The following is a 21,809-nucleotide window of genomic DNA, read 5'->3' on the forward strand; positions in this document are numbered from 1 at the left end:
AGGGGGTGTACCTGGGGGTCTCAAGGCCATTTAAACTGTGTTTAAACAGTGAGTCCACACTGTTCAGCTGACACCTGCAAGATTCCTACATGTGCTTGGTTTCAGATAGCGCTACCCTTCCATGGCACATGAAGCCTCTCAAAGGGAACCAATGCCTTCCCAATACTGCATGTCTCCTCCATGAACATGGTATAACCATTTATTCATTCGAGCTATGTCCAATTTTTGTCAGTAATGCCACTGGTTTTCTGAGTGGAGGTCTTGCACACTTTTTCCTAGATTTATTCTTAGGTATATGATATATACATTATAAATTTGACTTTCAATTAATACACTTTATTATTTAGAGTGGTTTTAGGTTTACATTAAAACCGAGTGGAAAGTACAAAGAATTTCCATAGTATGCCCGCAACACACACACACCCTAAACAATTTTCCTGTTAGTAACATCCTGGTACTTTTGTTACCACTGATAAGTAACATCACTATGTTATTATTAACTAAAGTCTATGGTTTAAATTAGGGTTTACTTTTCTTATTGTACATTCTTTGGGTTTTGACAAATGTATGACATGTATCACTATGATAGTATCATACTGAGTAGTTTCACTGCCTAAAAGTCCTCTATACTTTGCCTAGTCATCCCTTTCTTCCCCCAGCCCCTGGTATACCACTGATCCTTTTACCCCTCTGCAGTTTTGCCTTTTTCAGAATGTCATATGGTTGGAATTATACAGCATGGAAGCTTTTGATTTGACTTCTTTCAGGTTTATGATTTTTACATTTTTTTTTTAGAGAGGGAGAGAGGTGGGAAGAAGAGGGAGAGAGAGAATCGCAAGCAGACTCAGGCTCACAACCGTGAGATCATGACCTGAGCCAAAATCAATAGTTGGACGCTCAACTGACTGAGCCACCCAGGTGCTCCTCAGGTATGTGACATTTTTTTTTTAATAATAATAATGCCAGTGGTATCATTTTGCCAAAACGTTTTCCAAAGTGGCTGCACCATTTTATGTTCCTATCATAAGTGTAGGAGAGTCCTTGTTCCACATCTTCAGCCATAGTTGTCAGTCTTTTAAATTTTAATTTCAGTCACTCTAGTTGGTGTATGGTGATATCTCTCTACTTCTTCACTGCTATCTACTGCTGTCAATCTCCATTTCCCTAATGATGATGATGCCAAACATCTTTTCATGTGCTTACTTGCCATCTGATGCCCCTTGTTGAAGAGTCTGTTCAAATATTTTGCTCATTTTTGCTTTAATTCTTAATTGGGGGGCAGCCTGAATGGCTCAGCAGTTTAGCGCTGCCTTCAGCCCAGGTCACAATCCTGAAGACCAGGGATCGAGTCCCACATCAGGTTCCCCACATGGAGCCTGCTTCTCCCTCTTCCTGTGTCTCTGCCTCTCTCTCTGTCTCTCATGAATAAATAAATAAAATCTTTTTTAAAAATTCTTAATTGGTTTGTCTTCTTATTGAATTGTAAGAACTCTATAGATTTCAGATATAAGTCCTTTGATAAATGCTTTGCAAATATTTTCTCCAGGTCTGTGGCTTTCCTTTTCATTTTCTTGTGTCTTTTGATGAGCAAAAGTTTATAATTTTGGTGAAATCCAACTTATTATTTTTCATAGTTCATGCTTTTTGAATCATATATAAGAAATCTTTGCCAAACCCCAAATCACTAAGATTTCTTCCATATTTTCTTTTTGGAGTTGCAGAGTTTTCACTCTTACAATTCGATCTATGACACATTTCAAGTTCCTCTCACCCTCCACCACCTCCTCCTCTTCTTTAATATGGTGTTTGATAAGAGTCAAGATTTGTTCTTTTGCGTATTGTTATTCAATTGTTCCAGCACTGTTGAAAAGATTATTTCCCCCATTGAAATGACTTAGCACTTTGTTGAAAATCAACTGACCATACACATAAAATTTATTTCTGAACTTGCTATTCTGTTCCATTTGTCTATTTTCATATCAATACCACACTGTCTTGATTACTGTAGCTCAATAATAATCATTAAAATCAGGGAGTCTAAGTTTTCCAACTGTATTCTCTTTCAAGGTTGTTTTAGTTGCTCTAGGTCCTTTACATTCCTATATAATTTTAGAATCAAGTTGTTAAAAAGGCTTGCCAAAAAGGTTTGCCAAGATTCGATTTTGATCACTTTGAATATGTTGATTGCTTTAGGAATAATTACCATCTTAACAATATTGAGTCTTCTGATTCAAGAGCATGGTATAACTTGCCATTTTTTTAGGTCTAGGTCTTCAAAAATTTCTCTCAGCAATGTTTTGTAGATTTCATTGCACACTGCATGCATTTTTATCCCCAAGCATTTCATATTTTTCTGGTGCCTGGTTACTTCTCAAATATTAAACTAACCTTGTATTCCTGGGCGAGTGGGGGAGATCAACTTTTAGCATGCTGAAGACATCTTTTCATTGTCTTCTGGATGAGAAAATTATCTCTGCTTTTAGTTGAGAAATCTGAGAATTTGGTTAAGAAATGATTTCTGACTTGTTGCTCTTCTGAAAGTAATGTTTTTTTTTAATTGTTTTTAACCTCTAGCTTCTTTTAAGATATCTCTGTTTTGTTTTTTAGCCATTGAACTATAGTGTGTAGACATGGATTTTTTTGGTTTTGTCTTTAATTCTGCCTGCAATTCTGCAGGATTCTTGAATTTGTGAATTTGTGACCTGATATCTTTCATCAGTATTAGAGAGACTTCAGTATCAGTACCAGTATCACTGCAAATATTGCTTCTGCTCCATCCTCTCTTACTTGGCCTCCTACGATTCCAATTATATATACAACAGAGTTCTCTATATTTGTGTTCCATCCTGTTTTCTCTTTGTGCTTCATTTTAGATATTTTTTGACCTATCTTTAATTCCACAATTCTTCCAACAGTTGTTCCTACTCTGCTATTACATCTATCTACAGAATACATAGTTTCAGTTCTTGTATTTTTTACTCCTGTAATTTCTACTTGGGTATTTTTCAAATCAAAATCCTTTCTAGGGCAGCCCCAGTGGCACAGCAGTTTAGTGCTGCCTGCAGCCCGGGGTATGATCCTGGAGACCTGGGACTGAGTCCCGTGTCGGGCTCCCTGCATGGAGCCTGCTTCTCTCTCTGCCTGTGTCTCTGCCTCTCTTTCACTCTCTCTGAATAAATAAATAAATAAATCTTTAAAAAAAATCCTTTCTAAATATATAATTTCGAGTGCTCTACCAAAATTCCCAACCTTGTTGTTTACCTTGAATAAAGTAAGCAAGTTATTTTAAAGTTTATATCTTATAAGCCTAATATTTAGAGTCTTGTGGGTCTGTTTCTATCATCTATCATTTCTCTGGTTCATGAGGTCTTCTCTCCTCACATGCTTGGTTGGTTTTGTGTGTGCCATTCTGTACAAACAGTCATGCCTGACCATGAAAAGGATCATGTGGGCAAAAATTGTGTAAAGTGATTTTACTAATCAATAGTGAAAATTACCACCATGCCCTTTAAAAGTTTTTGGCAAAACATTAAAAACTCTTTCATTATCACTTGTAAATGAACAGAGGAACAAAAAATACAATAAAAAACTAATATGGACTTAGTACAGTACATAGTCCTGTACTTATGTACTTAGTACAGTAATTTAAAACATTAGAAACACTGAAATCCGAGTGTTTCATTTCCTTGCAAAAAACTCACCAAGAGTAGCATGATCTGTGCTTGCCTTCCTCTCATGGTATAACTCACAATTTGGAGTGAGCATCTTTTCTATGCTTTCATAAACTGTTCAACTCCTAAGTTGGGTTGGCTTCCAGCATTTATCTCATGTTCAATGTTGTGAAGTATCGTGGAGACCTCCTCTCATGTGAAGTGTTGTGCTAGGATCACCTTTTCTGGGACCTCTCCATCTTTCCGTATGTGGATAAGTCACTTTTACCAGGTGCCTCTGGCTGCCCATCCAGTCTTCCAATGGCAGCAACCCCACTGCCGGCCGTTTGTCGTGTGACTCCATTTATGTTTGATTCTAATCTTACTCTCAGCATTGCCGCCATTCTTTTATCTGCTGTACCTTTTTCTTCATTGCACCTGCACCGGTCCTCACTGGAGTTTTTCCAGGGCTAGAAAACTTCACTTGGGTTTGTTGCTGGGAGACGAGGGGTCGCCTGTGTGTGAACTGAATGACAGATGCACAGGGCCAATCATAGGCCGATTTTGAGATGAAAGACGGGATTGACCGCTGATTCTCATACACATCTGTTATCTGTATAGTGATTTGAGGACTTCCCGCAGACACTTGGTTCTGGCACCTGGTCAGGAACACCTGAGCCATGTTGTATGGAGCCTAGTGGTATTTAACTAACTGTGGTCATTGGAATTCCTGCATATGCAACTTCAAAGTGATGACTACCTATTTTTGAGAATTTGTTCCTAGAAATAGAGGCCTGGGATGATGCTTTGTTCCTGCAGGCATCTGCCAGGGTCCCAGCAATCTGGGACCACCTTCACCCGGCCTCAAGGATTGAGATGAGTTAGAACTGGGCTCAGCTCGGGAGCAAGCTGATCGATTTCCAGGTCACCTGTATTTCTATAGAGCAGCTTTTTGGGTCCCAACCCAAAGTCTGGGATGTTTTCCAGGGTTTTCTATCATAGGATTTTTTTTTTAAGATTGTATTTATTCATTCATGAGAGATACAGAGAGAGACAGAGACATAGGCAGAGGGGGAAGCAGGCTCCCCACAGGGAGCCTAATGCAGGACTTGAAGCCAGGACACTGAGATCATGACCTGAGCTGAAGACAGATGCTCAACCACTGAGCCACCCAGGTGTCCCTCTTATAGGTTTTATATCCCAAGTTTAAGTTCTTAGCCTTAGAGACATGTTATTTAGCTTTGTCACTGCTTCATCCATAAATTGGCCAACATAGAGGTACAAAACGACCCCAAACGTCAAGTGTCCATCTTCTCCAGACCTCAGCCAATGCCCTCGCATATCTTTAAAGATTTTGTCCACCTTTTCTAGTTGACTTCCAAACTACTGAGCCATTATCAAAAATGAAGCCCCCAACTTAACATTTTCAAACCACTTAATAGTTGTGAATACCAGCTCTACGGATTGAAAGAGCTGTTTTTCTCTTTATTTTTTTATTTCCAGACCTACCGAGTATTTCCGTACCCTTAAAAAAAAACTCCATAGACTGGCATATGACAACATTTCCTTAAGGTTTTCTTCATATTTCAGGCAATCTTACTCAAATAACATTTTTCTAATAACATTTGAGAACAGAAAAATTGTCATCTTTTCAACAAGCACAAGGCCATAGATCATTAAGTAGAGAGGGAGGCTTTGTTCATTCAACAGATATTTTTAGGAGCCTTCTATACCATGTTCTAGGTACTGCGAGTACAGGAGTATAGGAGTGAGGAAAACCGATAGCTATCCCCGACCCCATGGAGTTACCATTCTAGGAAGGGGAGGCCGATGAGAAGCCAGCAAATAGAGCATCTCCTACGTTGGATGGAGACAAGGCAGGCAGAAGGGGCTGCAGTTAGAAATATGGGGTCAAAAATAAAAATAAAAATAAATTTAAAAAAAGAAATATGGGGTCAGAGAAGACCTCCGCAGGGCGCCTGGGGGGCTCAGGCAGTTGGGCGTCTGCCTTCAGCTTAGGTCATGATCCCAGAGTCCTGGGATGGAGTCCCATGTTGGGCTCCCTGCTCAGCAGGGAGTCTGCTTCTCCCTCCTCCCCTCCCCTGCTCATGCTCTCTCTCTCTCTCTCTCACACACACACACACACACACACACACACACTCTTAAAAAAAGAAAAGAAAAAAATCTCCCCATGTGGGGACTGAGCACAATTAGGATGTCCTTCCTTCCTGCAAACAGGGACAAGGAGCTGGAGAGTCCCATGGGGTCAGGACCCCCGGAACTCCAGCACACTCCACTGCTCACACCCTCAGCAGCAGCAGCAGCAGGAGCTTTGCCCCTGGCATCGGCCTAGCGGAGGGAAAGAAGGAAGCCACCACGCTCTACCACTCACAGTGCTATTACCCGCATCCCTCTAAAACTGTCCCCGCTGTGTGGCTGGGAGACCTCCCCTTCCCCAACCACCTAATGCACCTGCAACTCTGGCTCTGGTCCTAGTTTTTTTCTTTTCTTTCTTTTTTTTTTTTTTTAAGATTTTATTTATTCATTCATGAGAGACACCCAGAGAGAGAGGCAAAGACACAGGCAGAGGAAGAAGCAGGCTCCCTGAGGGGAGCCCCATGTGGGACTTGATCCCAGGACCCTGGGATCATGACCTGGGCCGAAGGCAGATGCTCAACCACTGAGCCACCCAGGCGTCCCTGGTCCTAGCTTTTCATCTCTGATATTATAGATTTGTCTTGAGTTGACAGAGCCTGGACAAGAAGCAGGTCACTCACACCTGAGGATGAACAGGAGAGACAGTGATGCCACGATCACAGGACCATGGTGTGGTGCCAAGTAATGGCCCCTGAAGATGTCCACACTCCAGGCCTGGAGCCTACGGATATGTGACCTTGCACAGCGGGGGGGAGGTGCTCTGCAGGTATGATGGAGAGCACCTCATGGGTTGGTTTGTGTGCCCCCTGGCAAAAGATCCGTCCACATCCTACCTCCAGTATTTCAGAATGTGACCTTATGGGAAACAGGGTATTCACAGATATAGTTACGATGAGGTCATTCGGGAGTGGGGTGCACCCTTAATCTAATACAAATGCTGTTTTTTTTTTAATTTTTATTAATTTATGATAGTCACAGAGAGAGAGAGAGAGAGAGAGAGAGAGGCAGAGACACAGGCAGAGGCAGAAGCAGGCTCCATGCACCGGGAGCCCGATGTGGGATTTGATCCCGGGTCTCCAGGATTGCGCCCCGGGCCAAAGGCAGGCACCAAACCACTGTGCCACCCAGGGATCCCTACAAATGCTGTTTTTATAAAAAGTGGGGGCATCTGGACACAGACACACCCACGGAGACCACCGTGTGATGACAGACGCAGAGACTGGACTGATGTGTCTATAACCCAAAGAATGCCAAGCTGGACAGCCACGGCCACAAGTAAGGCAAAGGCAAGGAAGGGCTCCACCCAGAGTCTCAGGGGGGCTCACCCTGGATCACCTGGGGGGCCGATCGAGTCTCCTGAGCCCTGATAAGCCAGGAGAACTCTCTCCGGCTGCGATGAGGCCGAAGGGGAGGTCAGAGAGATTCAGAGTATGAGGACAATTCAACCCGTGTTGCTGATTTCAACCATGAAAGGGCTCGAGCGGAGGGATATGGGCAGACTCTCAAAGCTAAGAACCACCTCCAGCTGACAGCCAGCAAGGAAACAGGGAATGTGGAAGCTTCCAAAACTCACCCAATTGTACAGGTGGACAGGCTGAGTTTTACTGCATGTTCAGTATCCTTAGGAAACCTGGCTTAAGAAAAAAACCCGACCTCAAGCCCATCTCAGTTGCCTGATTTTTAGGTTAGAAAAAATACTTTTTAGGCAGAAAGAGGGAAGCCTGGCACTGGAACCAGCCCAACACGCCGCCAAGCCCACAGAAGGCGGCCAGGACTATTTCCCAGGCCAGCCCTGCTCCCACCTGCTGTAACAGGGCTCATGACAGCCCCGGGCCAGATACAGGTGCCTCTTTCCCCACAGCCACGAGGCCAGAAGCCTCCCTGCCTCCCTCGAGGGCCTGGACATCACCCATCATCTGTAACCCTAGGAACGGGGCTTGCATTGGTCTACGGAATAATATGCCTTGTTCACTGCTCTCAAACCCAATGGTGTCAAGCTAACGGCACACGATCCAGCTCCTGTCCCATCAGGTTTGCGTTTCGGGGAGCCCTTATCATCCTTATTTGATTAAGACAGACTTGCTGCTCAGAGGGCTAATCTATTTTTAATACTGGAAGTGCAAGCCGCAAAGGGAAGTCAGACCCCGTAACTAAGCGTACGGTGCCTCATGCATTTAGGTCACTAGATGCATAATTAGAGTTAATATTCACCTCAGATTTAAATTCTGCTGGAATAAGTGGGCTAAAAGGATTTCACTTGAGCACTTACTGCCTTCAAGATAATCATCGGCACAACCAAGACGGCTTCGGAAATCTCTCGGATAATTGTTTTCCCTCTTGCCTCCTTCCTGACTTCCTTCTTTCAACGAAAGGAGATACTGAATTTTAAAAACAAATATTTATCGAGTCACCCATTCAGTCCACTGTGTAGACTCTGGCATTATTTGCTTTGGGACCTGCCTCCCCTCTCAGCCTGGGAGCCCTCCTCGTCACGGAACGCAGCACTTCCTATAAGGGCAGGTAACCATTCGTGTTGTCTTTCCCCTGCTTCCCCAGCGCCTAGAACACTGCCTGGCACAACGTAGGCCCTCAGTAAATATTTGTCCAATAAACCGCCTGAGCTTGGAAATCAAGACCGAAGCACCCAGCAAACAGTTGCTGTGGTGAGGGTGGAACGTGTCAGGTCGGAGAGCCTTCCAGCTGCCGTAGGGTTGCCGTGTCTGCAGGACCAAACCCTGTGTCTGGTCTGGGGGAGGGTGCTGGGGGCGTGATGAAGGAGGTGGCACTTGGTTGAACCCCGAGGGACCCTCATTGGAGGGTGGCCCGCCAGGAGCGCGGCTTACCAGGCTGGTCACACGGCCCAAACCAGCGGCACCTTGGGGACGGTGCTGAGCGGATGGGGAGTGAGGCAGCTGTGGCTACAGGCACCAGGCGTCCGCGTCTCACGGGGCAGTGACTTCCATCGGGGCCGCCACAACGACCAACATGTAACGCGTGTGTGTGTGCGTGCTCTGGAGGACAATCAGCGGGCAGCTTAGCCCTTGCATGAGAGGGATCCAAGCCGGGCAGGTCATTCAGGGAGGCTTCCAGAAGGCAGGGGCTTCAAGCTCAGATCTCCAGGGTAGGGGCTCGGGTCAGGGTCACGGGGGTCCCAGGCACCAGGAGAGGAGCTGGTGCTGCAGGAGGAACGTTGGCCCCAGAGCGTGCAGGCTGGGCCTTCCTGTCCACACGGACGCAGGTAAACCAGGCCAGGTGAGTCAGGGTTAAACCTCGCAGTTGGAGTGAGCCAAGAAGCATCCAGAGCTCTTACCACGTGGCGGGAGTGAGCGTCTAAGGAAAGCACTGACATCCGCCTCACGGGTGGACGGGAAGCCGAGATGTGGGCCTGTGGGTCCATCAAGGCCCAGGGAGCCTGGCTGGTCCTGCTCCAGGGCCCAAGCACAAGGCCTGTCCTGGGCCGCTCTGGTGGGGGGGGGTGTCCCGAAGGGACAGGGGCAGGCCAGGGGGCCTGAGGTCATGGCCACGAGGGCCAAGCACATGGGCCTCCCAGGGAGGAGGCAAGGCTCGCCTCCTGGCCTGGCTGCTGGGCCAGAGAGGGGTGCCAAGGGCTCTGGGGGTGGGGGGTGGGGATGGTGAGCAAGTGAGCCTCTGCTTCCCTGGCTCTGGGTAGCGGCCCCAGGTGAGCACAGGTGCCGGTGGAAGCGGCGTGGTGGTGGCAGGCAGGGGACAGGCTGGTACTTCCAGCCAGGATGTCACTTTTCATCCTCGAAAGGGCAGTTCCTGTACTGAGCCCTAAGTCTGAGCTCCTGCCCTCGCCCTTCACAGCCCTCCTTCTCAGAGACCACCAGGCATCTTCCAGAAATAGCTTCCAGAGGGGACTCGCGCCGCCCAGAAGGCCCACCCATGGCCGCACTGGAAGGTGGACCTCCACACTCCTGTCCTCTGGGGCTGGGCCCTGAATGAGCCACAGACGCGGCTATCTTCCTGGCAGTCGTCTTCCTTCCAGATTCTTGCTTCTTTATGGCCCTGTGCCCCGTGAGCACCAGAGATTACCCGCCGTCCTTGATGCGGTTAAACATTCACCTCCCCCTAGACTTCTGACCTGGGCGCTAAGGGCCAACTTGGTCAGATTCATCCAGGCGCAGGGAACGGAGCAGAGGAAGGCCGATCCTTTTTGGTCGCCGGGGTAACAATAAAAACCGCCCTTCCCTCTTCCTATACTGACCCCCTGCTACCCACCCCCTCCCCACAGTCTCCCCACGCGGAGCCTGGGGCTTCCACAGGATCACTACGGCTCTTCACAGACAACGTCCTGCTGGAACCTTCCAGCTGAGGCCAGCTGTAGCCTCAGCCGGGAACTGTGGCCTTCCTCTCTGGGGTGGCCTCTCCTCCTCTCACTACCAGTTCCCCTCACTCCCTCTCCCAAGTCTAGAACCTCCCTTCTCGGCCCCTGACAGATGCTCCAGCATTCCCACCAGCACCGGCACAAGAGCCCCTTTCACCCTGTTTATGCTGGTCTTTCGGGGAACGTTGGCCTCAAATGCTTCTAAGCATTCGGTGCCTTTCTCCTCACGCCTCTCATTGTTCGGAGCCTTCTTCTTGGGGTGTGGGTCCCCCACGAAGCAGCACCCTGGCGAGGCCAAACCTGTTCCCCAGCTCCCAGGACTCCTCGCTTTGTACAAATACAAAGTACAAGTACAACAACGGAACGTCTTCCTTTTTCTAGAAAACCCCCTCCGCACGTGCATGTTTCTAAGGAAAGGAGGGAAGAAGGTGGTTTCTGAGCCTGTGTGCACTCAGGGCTGAGTGCTATGCAGCGTCAGGGGAGCCCCGCAGGCCCGGGAGGAAGGCCCCTGCCTGGACCCGGTGACAGTGACAGAGGAGGGGGCGTCTTCCAAGTGGAGAAGGCAGGCAGTCATGACATGCCAGCAGAGGCCTCCCAGCGCAGACCCGGAATCCGAGGGCAGCACGGCAGTTCAGATGCTGCTCTATCTGCCTCCATCGTAGATCACCTCCACGCACCAAGAGATGATCCGGTTTCAGCTGAACTTCAAATTTCTCTGAACAATTTTCCTTTTATACATCATTTGCATTAATCCCACCCCCAGTTGCATGGAGAGAAAACCAGAAATGGAAAGTGGGTGCATAGTGAATGGATAAGACTCTGGCCCGGTTATCAAGCTGTCCCATAAAGTGAGCCAAAAGAAGACTGAAGAATTTGTCAAATTTCTTCAAAATCCTAGCAAGGGGGAACGCTCAGCCTGTCGGCAGCCTAACACACATCAACCTGACCGATGATGAAAGTTGCTGGAGATGCTTCTAAAAATTCTCCTGGCAAAAGAAAATCCCATCTGGGGGGCACCTGGGTGGCTCAGTGGTTGAGCATCTGCCTTTGGTCCAGCGTGTGATCCTGGGGTTCTGGGATTGAGTCCCATATCGGGCTCCCCGCAGGGAGCCTGCTTCTCCCTCTGCCTCTCTCTCTCTCTTAAAGAAGAGATCTTAAAGAAAAATCTTAAAGAAAAAAATCCCATTGAACATAGAGGTAATATAAGACATCTGGCTTACAGACAATGAAGATCTGATGGTAGATTGATCCTGTCTTTTACAAGCCACGTTGCTTAATTGTAAATCTGCATTTAAGTAGTCACGTCAGGCTGACAACTAACTTCTTTAGAATAATTCAGAAAGGACATACCCACATGTCAACCTCTACATAACTGGGTCCCTTTTACTGGAGCTTGGCAACTTGTCACCTTGGTGTGGTTATCACATAACCGCAGACTCGTTCAGTTACAAATGGCTGCAAGAAAGCTTGGGGCCTCACTCACTCTTAAAAATGGAAAAAAAAAAAAAAAGGAACTACAACATACTGTTCACTTATAATTTCGAATCACCCATAGAAGCTTCATAATCCTTGAGGCAGTCATTCTGCATCTGCTTTCCTAACTTTGACTATTCAAAGCAATGCCTTCCTAAAAGTCTACTTGGGGTCTCTAAGCTAAAAATGTAAAGCAAGTACACCAGACTAGAAACCGTCACTCCTCTTTATTCACAAATCTCTTAAACTAGAGCAAAAAACAGAAGCAGTCAGATGGGTACAGCTTCCTGCAACATAGAGACGTGTAGCGAGCACTTTCTCTAACTGCCCCTGTGCCTATCTCATCCTCACAACTGGAGTATCACTTGGACCCCTGCCCTATCAGAGATAAATGCTCCTAAACTCACACTGGTGTAAAGATACCCCTTTCCTAATGAGCCAGTTGTTTGGAATCTGAATCCGTGATCTTGCAGAAAAAATAACATTCTATTTAATTAGATTCTCAGGCCAGCTCATAAAAAGTCCATCTGATACATAATATGCCCCAAACCTGGTGATAATCTCAGTCCGAATCATTTCAACTACAACTACCGCCTTTATGATAGGGCTGCGGTGGGCACTGCCCACAGAGGTCCAGCCTGGGTGCAGCAGCTCCCCTGTGTCATTGTGACAGCGAGGGTGGTCTCACCATCCCAGGTGGAAGGGAAGCCGCAACATGCCAAGGGGGCATGGTGGGCAGGCCTGCTGTCTGCACTTTTAAGCCAGCCCCCACCCACATTTGTGGACGGTAGAAAACAGAGGCCCACCAATCAACACTTGTCGAACTGAATTCCGCTCATCACTTTGGTCAATGAACATCTGCAAGGATGGACGCAGGATATGAGACCAGTGGGGCAGCCATGGACGAGACACACTCTGCTCTCAGTGAGTCAGACTCCGTCAGAGAAAGGCAGACAAGAAGCTGTGATGGAGGGCAGCACCTAGGAGCTGCTCAGCAAAGTCATGCCCAAGTCCAGGAGGACTTCACCCTCCAAGGATGAGAAACAGTCCTTCCGGTGATCCAGGAATAGCGGAGTAAGGACCAACGCACAGTGTATGAGCACCACAACGGAGGGCACACCTGCGTTCAGAGAAAGCACGAAACGCTCATGACAGTTTTGATGTTTATGCTTTCAAAAACAGGGGACAAAAATCTGGATGTATGGGGGGAGGATGTTTCTTTCAAAGAGGCTTTGAAGATTCATAAAATGCCCAGGACAAAAATATTATAGGGATCAGCTCTGTGGCTCACTGAGAAGCACAGGCCAGGGTGTGGCTTCTTAAGACACCTCTGGGGCTCTGCACAGGTTTTCACATTTTACAAAGAATCTTCATGCAAGTCTCCACTTTTGAGCTTGACAAGCCCTCAGAAAGGTGAAATGGAAAGGAACTCCGTTCCGTGATGAGAAGAGAGCAGTCTGGAGCAATGTATGAAGACCGCAGGCCCGGCAGGCAGCGGCTATGGAACAAAAATCCAAATCTCAACGTTAACAACCCAGTGCACTTCCACTGTATCACGCTGCTTCCCTGATGCAAACTGAAATGTTCGAATGCGTTTTCTTTTACGACATGCTGACATCAAAACAAATGCAGCTGAACCTCAAAAATAATTGTAACAAGGCTGACCTAGTGAGGAGTAAATTCTTCACTTTCTGGAGTGCAGAAACTCTTCCAGGCACCATAATATCACAACTACAAGATGCTACCTAATTAAATACTCCGAGGCAAAGAACAAGCACACCTCCTGATAACGACAACCATCAGACTGGGTCACATATGATTATCCACAGAACCGGTTGGAAAAATCACATGCATGTGTTCCTCTCCATAAGAAGCTCATGGCACATCCGCGTTAGGAATCCTTGGAAGAAACAAGGTCTTTCAAATATGGTCCCCTGGGACTTCTAGGGCCTCTCCTGTTTGGTCCTTACTTTAAAATGATCTTAACACCAAGCTGGCAATTAGAGTTCACCAGCTGGGGCACCCGGGTGGCTCAGTGGTTGCACATCTGCCTTCCGCTCAGGTCGTGATCCTGGGGTCCCGGGATCGAGTCCCACATCGAGTTCCCCACAGGGAGCCTGCTTCTCCCTCTGCCTGTGCCTCTGCCTCTCTCTCTCTGTCTCTCATGAATAAATAAATAAAACCTTAAAAAAAAAAAAAAAAAGTTCACCACCTCATTCTCCCTAACCACATGACCTGGCCTTGGAGGTGAACTCGCTTGTTCCATGTCACTAACAAGGCGGAAGGAACAGGTACTGCAAATGTCTATGCTGCACACAGAAACTATGCCTTTCTTTAGGATGTCTATGAAACACAGGGAAGACTGACTCAATATCCAGCCCACCAAAACCAGAAAGAGAAACAGAGGCCCTCATGTTCACAAAACAGCAGAAATTATACAGGCCACATCCCCTCCCACAGCACTGCAACAAAGTTAGTACAAATGTTCAACAGTAGCACCAGCCACTTGGAAGTTGAGACACTCATGCTATTCTCCTTTAAGAATATTTTATTTACACGCAGAGACTGTGGGAGAGGCAAAAGAGAAAAGAGAATAGGGGGTGCTTAAAACCTGTTTACACTAAGCTGAGAAACATTTAGTTTTTTTAAAGGTTTCTTAAGGAAACAGAGATACAGCATACAAGAAAAAAAGTGCTAGTTATCAAACACTAAATAGCAAGATGTTTTGGTAAAAAGAGTTTCCCTCTCTATACTCCAGTTTCATCTTTTGGGATGAGGAGGACAATCTTTTTTTTTTTTTTTTTTTTTGTATCCTGGTACAAAATCAGCTTCACAAGCAGATCCATGGTTGTCCTGCTCCATACTGAGCACCTCAGCCCACAGCAGCTACTTGATAAATAGCTGCAGAATGAATGAACATATATCACTCACAATTATATGTATAAACACACAAACGCACTAAGGGATTAGCTAAATAATGACTCTACCCAAACACAATGGGATATTACATAGACATTTAAGATGATGAAGCACAAACACATTTATTTCACATGGCAAGATTTTTCATTACCCAACAGTCAATGAAGCAGAAGCAGATTACAAAATGGTTTCTATGGAAAAAACACGCCTTTCCTTCTCCTCTCTCTTTTTCGCATGCACAATGTTTAAAAATCTGTTTGCAAGTCTGATAGACAGGAGCTAGTAAAAACTATTTCGTGATTATGGGATGTCTCTCGTGATATGTCTAAGATCTGAGAAAAGAGAGAAAACCATTTTCTCCACGGCCCATTAATCCGCTTTTGCTTCAAAGTTGAACAGAAGTGTGTCCCATCAGCCTGTCTGGCCCCTGGAGGACAGTGACGTCTCCCATCCGGCTGCTTCTCCGGGCCTGTCCCTGCCCTGCATGATGACAGTTCCGGACCTGACCTACTACCCCAGCAAGCTATCTGCTTGATATTCAAGTCAGCATGAAAAGCTTCCGTGCTGCTCGGTCCCTGCCACCACCTGTAACTTTGGTGTCTGTCAAAGAACAGGTTTCCACGAGGTGGAACTGACTGGCTACACAGGAATGAAACTCTTGGTGAAACGGAGACGAGAACCTACCACTTAGCAGCACCCACCTTCACCGGACTTCCAAGGCTCTGGAAGTAGACGCAACTTTGCACCGCAAAGTAATAACCAATCCCCACACGTCGAGTTCGCAGGGCCCCAGAAGGAAGCGCTTAAGCACTGGGGTCTGGAATCACAACGGATCAAGCCTTGTACTTACCCGTGGCGGCCCGGCCGACCTCTGAGCTCGCCTCACCGGGAGCCCAGGCCGAGGCAGGGCCGGTCCCTTCCCTGCAGCCTTGGCAGTTCGGAGGTAAAGGAGGAAACGGTTACGATATGTCCTCTGGATTCTCCCCAACTCTCCACCACCTTGGAAGAGGAAAGTCACGGTGACCCTACTTGAGCGGCAATGGGAAACCCTGCGCCCCCCTCCCGGGCGGCTCCCCCCGCCCCCCCGCCCCGCCCCGCCCCGCGCGCCCTCTCCCCCGCGGCCCCGCAGCCGCGCAGCCCCGCAGGGACCCAGGGCGCCCGCAAGGTCCGGCGCATTACGCAGCCACGGACTTTTCTTAGAAAGACGCGGACGCGGACATTCGGGGCGCGCCGTCCCAACTTTAACTCGGGGAGGCGAGGAAGGCGAGGGCCTGCAGCCGGGCGCGCCGGTCCGTCGGGGGCGGGGTTGGGGAGCCCCCGCCTCCGGAGCGCCCCCGGGAGACCTGGGCGCGGGCGGCGCGCGGGGGCCGCAGGGCAGGGCTGGGGGCGAGCGCGGCCGGGGCCCTGGGGTCGGCGGGGGGTGGGCCGCGCCCGGGCGCACAGGGCGGCAGCGCCTCCGAGCTGCTCCCGTGCGGCCGCGGCCCCGGGTGCGTCTGTCCCGGCCTCGGCGACCCGGCCGCGGGGACCCCGGGCGGGGACGCCCCAAGCCGACCGCGCCGGGGGAAGGGCGCGCCCCAGGACCCCGCGCGGGGGCCTTCCCTGTGCGCCCGGCGTCCCCGAGGTCCCGGGCGCTCGCGGGGCGGCCGAGTGGGGGGCGGCCCCCGGGGACCCCCGCGCCCGACCCCGCGCCCCGCGCCTCGGGCCCCGCGCATGCGCCGCCCGGCCCGGCCCGGCCCGGCCCGGCCCCTCCCCGCCGCCGCCGCCCGGCGCCCCGAGAACCCGAGGCCCGGCTCGCGGACCCCCGCGCGCGCCCGCCCCCCGCCCCGGGCACCTGGGGCCGCTCCGCCGCCTGCGGTCCGCCGGGCGAGCGCGCGAGGGAGGCGGCGCCGGGCTGGGCGCGAGCTGCCGCCGCCCCCGCCCCCGCCCCCGCCCCCGCCGCGGGGCCGCCGCGTCCCCTGCCCATGCCCGGCGCCGCCTCCCGGCCCGTGCCAGCCGCGCCCCCCGCGGCACGCGCCGCCCCCGGCCCCCCGCCCTCCCCCCCGCCCCGGCCGCGCCGCGCGGGCAGCTCGCACGGGTGGCCGCCGGAAGCCCCGCCCCGCCCCGCCCCGCCCCGCCCCGCGCCCCGCGCCCCGCGCCCCCGGGAGCCCCGGCGGGACACACCCCCCTGGCGGCGGCGCCCGGTTGGCTGGCGGCGGGGCCGGGGGCGGGGCCGCGTCTCCCAGGCCCCCCCCTCGCGCGGGCGGGCGGCCGCGACGGTGGGGAAACTGAGGCCGGGGAAGCGGAGGGGCTGCGGAGGTGCGGGGCTGGCGGGACGGCGCGTGCAGCCCCGAGGCCGCGGGACCCTGGGGGTTCCCGCCCGGCCCCCAGGCCGCACCGGCGAGGCCCCGTCCCCCCGAGCCCTGCCCGGGGCTGAGGACCAGCGGGGCCCTCGGGGCGCGGGGGGCGCGAGTGGGGGCACGCGGGGAAGACCCCCCCCCACGGAGCCCAGGATGCAAAAGAAGGAGAAAGAGAACGCGCGCTGAGAGGACGCGTGGACAGGTGGCCGAGGTGCCCGGGCGGGGACCCAGAGGGTGAAGGGCAGCGGGGACAGGGTCGGGACCTGATGCCAACTCGGACCACCCGCCCCGCACCCGCACCCACCCCCACGCCCACCCCCGGGCCGCCCGAGAGCCGAGCCCCCTCCCGCCGTGCGTCAGGGGCGAGGGGCTGACTTTGTGCCCAGTCGAGGCGCTGGGCCTCTGCCAGCGCAGGGGGAGGTCGCGGCCGGGCAGCCAATGGCAAGGAGCAGGGGAGAGAGCTGCAAAGCTGCTCTGTTTGCGCGACGGCGCCCGGAATGCACAAAGCCCCCGGTGCCAACCCATCAGGACACCCCTCCCTCCCTCGGAACGAAATGTGTGCTATGCCAGCCTTCCTCCCTGCCCTCCCGCTGCTCCTGCCACTGTTCTATTTGTAGCGGCCAGCGCCCAGGAGGACCTGCTCCGGGCAGGAAACCCAGCTCCAAACAAATCCCCGGGTTGCGCAGCGACTCTGAAGCGCAGGCCGTACCTGACCCTTTCACTAGTGTCTCTTACCACCCCCCCCCGCCCCCCCGTGGATTGGCCCCTACCGTGGTGAACTTTGGCCTCCCCTGCAGGCACCCACATAGCCTTCCCACTCACACGCCGGCAAGCCCAACTTTTATTGCACATCCTAGCAATAACCAGTATTTGTATTACGTTCCGTTCTCAGGGTGATCCGTACATTAGTTATATCGCAGCTAAGGCAGAGGTTGGGCAGGCAACAGTGTGTGCCATTCACGCCCCAACGAGCCCGGTACTGGGCTGGGTGTCGGGCTATAGCGGTGAGGGAAGTACAGAGCCTGTGTCCTCATGAGGACATCCAGGTTCAAAGATGTCATCTGACATACTCCAGATCCTGGGCTGTGAAGAGCCAAGAGTCCAAATGCAGGGGGAAGGGGAGGGGGGTGGCTTCTCTTCCCAGATACACTGGGATGGTTTGCCGTAAGCCCAGTGCATCCAGGAGATTGGAAAGACCTGGTAAAAATCCTCTCGAATGAGGACAAAGGAGGCTTGTATAGGGGTCAACGGAGTCGTGTGGAGACCTAGCAGACATGGAGAAATTAGATTCTTGGATGCTTGGGGCTCTCAAGGTTTTAGGAGGGAAAATTTGTTTTTCGTGCATGTGTCCAAAGTTTTGAACATAGCCTTTCAGCCAGCCATCCCCGCCCCACCCTGCCCCGTCCAGGTAGACAGGAGAAGGATGCTCAGAACTCCTGGGGGAATCCATGAAACAGCTCCAAGGGTGCTGCTCCCCTCCAGGGTGGGGGCATGGGTTTCTCTTTGCCATGAAGAACCTGTCACATGCCCAGCATAGGAGAAACTATCACAAAAAACACCCTCCCCGCCAGCTCCTGGAAGTCTCTCCCTCCCTCTCTTCTTACCTGGACCAGAGACAGCTTCCTGTACAGGACTGAGCAGGAATCTATAGTTTTGGTGACAAATTAATGCTTTTGATGGTATGTCTGACCACCTGGGTCCCTCTGGAGCTTTAATAAATACGAAAAGCATTTGGGGGTACATGTGTCTTAGTTCATGGATTCCATCTATTTGGGGCTCATGCATCTGTTTCAGCATTTCTAATCACGTTTCCTAATCGTGAAGATGTTCGGAGACGTCATCACTATTGTACCCACATGATGATCGGGAGACCAAGGCACAGAGAGGCCACTTGCTGCACCAGGTCAAGAGGCCAGTTGCAGAGCCCAGGCCTGGGGGCGGGTCTGTGGCACCCATACCTGCTCCTGGATGCACCCACCCGCTCAGTCTCACCAGGGCTGCCCAGGCTCTGCCCCTGGCCCCTGGGGGAGAATCCCGATGCTGGGACATTCCTAGAGGAGGGGTAGCTGGAGGCACCTGCCTCTAGACACTAGGCTGTAGGTTGGACAGTGAACTTGTAAGACGGTGATGTCAGCTGCCTGTGTTCAGAGAGAAGGTGAGACCTGACTGCCGCCCTGAGCCCCGCAGGGGAGGAAGCAGGTCCCACGGGTCTGGGGGGCCAGGCCAGAGTCTATTTGCCCTGCAGCTTAGGTAAGCCCTTTTCAGGAACCGATGCCTCCAGGTCACTTGTTTGCCCTTTGCTGATCTGCAAAGCCTCTGATGAGATAGATTTTGTGCTTCCAGGGTGTCATCAGCCCGGGCAGTGGCCTCTGATCTCCTGAAAGCCTGCCCTCAGGTCAGGTGGTAGAAATCAATGGGGGCAGGGAACACAGGCTGAGAAACGGGAGAGTTCGCTGTTGGCAAGGACAGAGCTGCCCTGTGGCCCACAGCTGGACCTCGGTGGGGGCGGATGAAGGGCATGTGCGCAGCTGCCATCCTAGGAGTGACAGCAAAACCTCCTGGGCCCAGATAACAAAGTCTTGTCATGGAGCAAGGGCATGGAACTCGCGAGAACCCTGCAAGGCAGCAAGGTTCATCTCCATTTTACAGATGAAGGAACCGAGGCCCAGAAATGACATCATTTGGCTGAGATCACCAAGAAGGAGCAAGATCCAGGCTGTCAGAGTCCAAAACCTTGGGCACAGCCCCAGGGGACCCCCCCAGAGGTCCGGCATCTGTCTGGTCCAGAAGCCAGTGCTCTCCTGGCCTAGTAACAGAGCTACTCTGGCAGGCACGGGAACATGGGGTTAAGGACCATCAGTCCTGACCCCAGCGCTATGGGGCGGCCACAGTACATGCAGAAGCCTGTGGCAGAAGAGAGGGCCCACGGTCAAGGGGAGAGAGTGGAAATGGTCTGAGATGGGCAAAGGTGGCCCAGTGGGGACTTCAGCTTGATTCCCTCAGATGAGTAATAAGTAAGAAATGATGCATGCTAACCAACTGTTATGACTGAAGCAGAGGTGGTGGTGGTGGTGGTGGATAAAGCTATGAGCTCACATGAGGTCTGCAGGTTCTGGAACCTTCTGCAGGCCCAGCAACTGATGCTGTCGTATACATTCTACCACTTTGGTAATTCACCTGTCCCCAGCCAAAATTGACAGACCGGTGGTCATCCTTGGGAAGCCCAGGACAGTCCCCTCCCTTCCCAAGAGCAGGATCTCCCCCTCACCAGTATGTGCTAGTCCATCCCCAGGGGCTGCGTCACTGATGTCTTGGTCCAGTTGAGACACGGGCTCCGAGCTTCAGGACCCATGTGACCTCATAGGTGAGAGCCTCACGGTAAAGCATGATGTGCAGATGAATCTGGTCCATAAAGGATATTCCACTCTGCTGGAGGCGGGGTCTGCAATGACCTGTCCCAGGAAGGGGTCCCAGCTGTGAACTGTACTGTCCCGAGTAGCCAAGGTCAGGGGGGCTGCACACTTAAGACAGTCTGTTGACTCCCCAAATGCCTAGTAAATACAGGTGTGTATATATGCACAACACTGCCTCTGCCTGGGACACCCCCAATTTCCCTCATGAGATTAGCAGACAGAACCTGGGATTATGAATCAAACAGACCTGGACTCAAAACCTGGCTGTACCTTTGATCTTGGATAAACGACTTGACCTCTTGATTGAACTTCCTCATCTATAAAATGGGGTGGTGATGCTTATGCCATGGGCCCCGGGGAGAGAATTAGCAGGGAGCATGTAGGAAGTGCAAGGACAGGACCTGATTGGTGGGTCATAGTCGAGATTTGGTGACCACCTGGCTGAGGGCTCTGCCGAGGGTCACCTCCTCCAGGAAGCCTTCTTGGCATTCATCCCACCGGCAAAGCCACCCTCCTCCTCGGGTAGCCACCACCTCCCATGTGGCTTTTGTCTAGCGAAGCACTGTCTTAAAAGGCGCCTCTCCCCCTGCCTACCTCGCCACTCAGGTGAGCTGGTGCCGAGTGAAGCCTCAAACCTGTCTGACAGCAGGTGAAGTGCCTATTTGTTGCTTGCTCGTGGGATCCTCAGGTCTACCCTGGCTTTTGCCTTTGACAGGTGAGTCTTTCCAGCTCATCGAGGCAGCGTGAACTTGCGCCCGGGTAGTCTGCACCCCTGGGCCTGGCTGCGAGCCTCCAGAGAGAGTTCCTTGGAGCAGGGCTGGCCTCCCCCAGCTCTCAGCTCCCAGTTGCCCCACGCAGGAGCTGGAACACACGAGGCCCCGTAAATGTGTGAGGGAACGGCCAGGATGGTCCATCTGCACCTGTCGGCCTCGGCTTTCGCTAAGATGAGGGAGTGGACCGTGTCCTCTGCGGGGACAGGCCGGGTGTGCCAAAGGTTCCGGGTCTGTGGCAAGATGGGGAAGCGAGGCAAGGACCCTGTGGTGGTTTCTGTAGAGCTTCAGCCGGTCAATTTAAAGAAATATCCTTTCTTCCCCACAAATGATGTCCTTTACACCCATGTGTTATTATTGAAAAATGCCTTTTTAAAAAAATATTTTATTTATTTATTCCTGAGAGACACAGAGAGAGAGACAGAGACACAGGCAGAGGGAGAAGTGGGCTCCCTGAGGGGAGCCCAATGTGGGACTCAATCCCGGGACCCCAGGGTCAGGTCCTGGGCCAAGGGCAGATGCTCAACTGCTGAGCCACCCAGGTGCCCCCCAAAAATGCCTTTTCTTAATAAGAATGTCTTAGATGAAGGGCTGATCCCTGGCAGGGATTGGCGTGTTTTGGCTCAGCAGCCCCCGGGTCAGTCCCCAAAGCCGTTGGGATTGTTGTCTCTTTGGCCAGCCCAAAGTCCAGGACCTGCTGGCCCCGACGAGCTCTGTTGACTGATAAACACACAGCACGTTGCGAA

At 51.6% G+C, this 21,809-nt stretch overlaps 1 protein-coding gene across 9 annotated transcripts in view; it reads right to left on the reverse strand.

Moving 5' to 3' along the window:
• The window catches only part of PPARA (peroxisome proliferator activated receptor alpha), a 72,918-nt gene extending 56,470 nt beyond the window's left edge, over nt 1-16,448 (reverse strand). For 5 of the 9 annotated variants that reach the window (XM_077914095.1, XM_077914092.1, XM_077914093.1 and 2 more), the window contains exon 1: nt 15,395-15,537. The gene's annotated coding sequence lies outside the window, so the exon portion shown is untranslated. Of the gene's footprint in view, nt 1-15,394; nt 15,544-15,735; nt 15,887-16,375 lie in introns of those variants that run through there. The other 4 variants (XM_077914097.1, XM_077914096.1, XM_077914090.1 and 1 more) reach the window with 4 other exon arrangements.
• Nucleotides 16,449-21,809: the final 5,361 nt, after the last annotated feature.

Source organism: Canis aureus, chromosome 11 (genome assembly GCF_053574225.1).
Source record: "Canis aureus isolate CA01 chromosome 11, VMU_Caureus_v.1.0, whole genome shotgun sequence".
Classification (NCBI taxonomy): domain Eukaryota; kingdom Metazoa; phylum Chordata; class Mammalia; order Carnivora; family Canidae; genus Canis; species Canis aureus.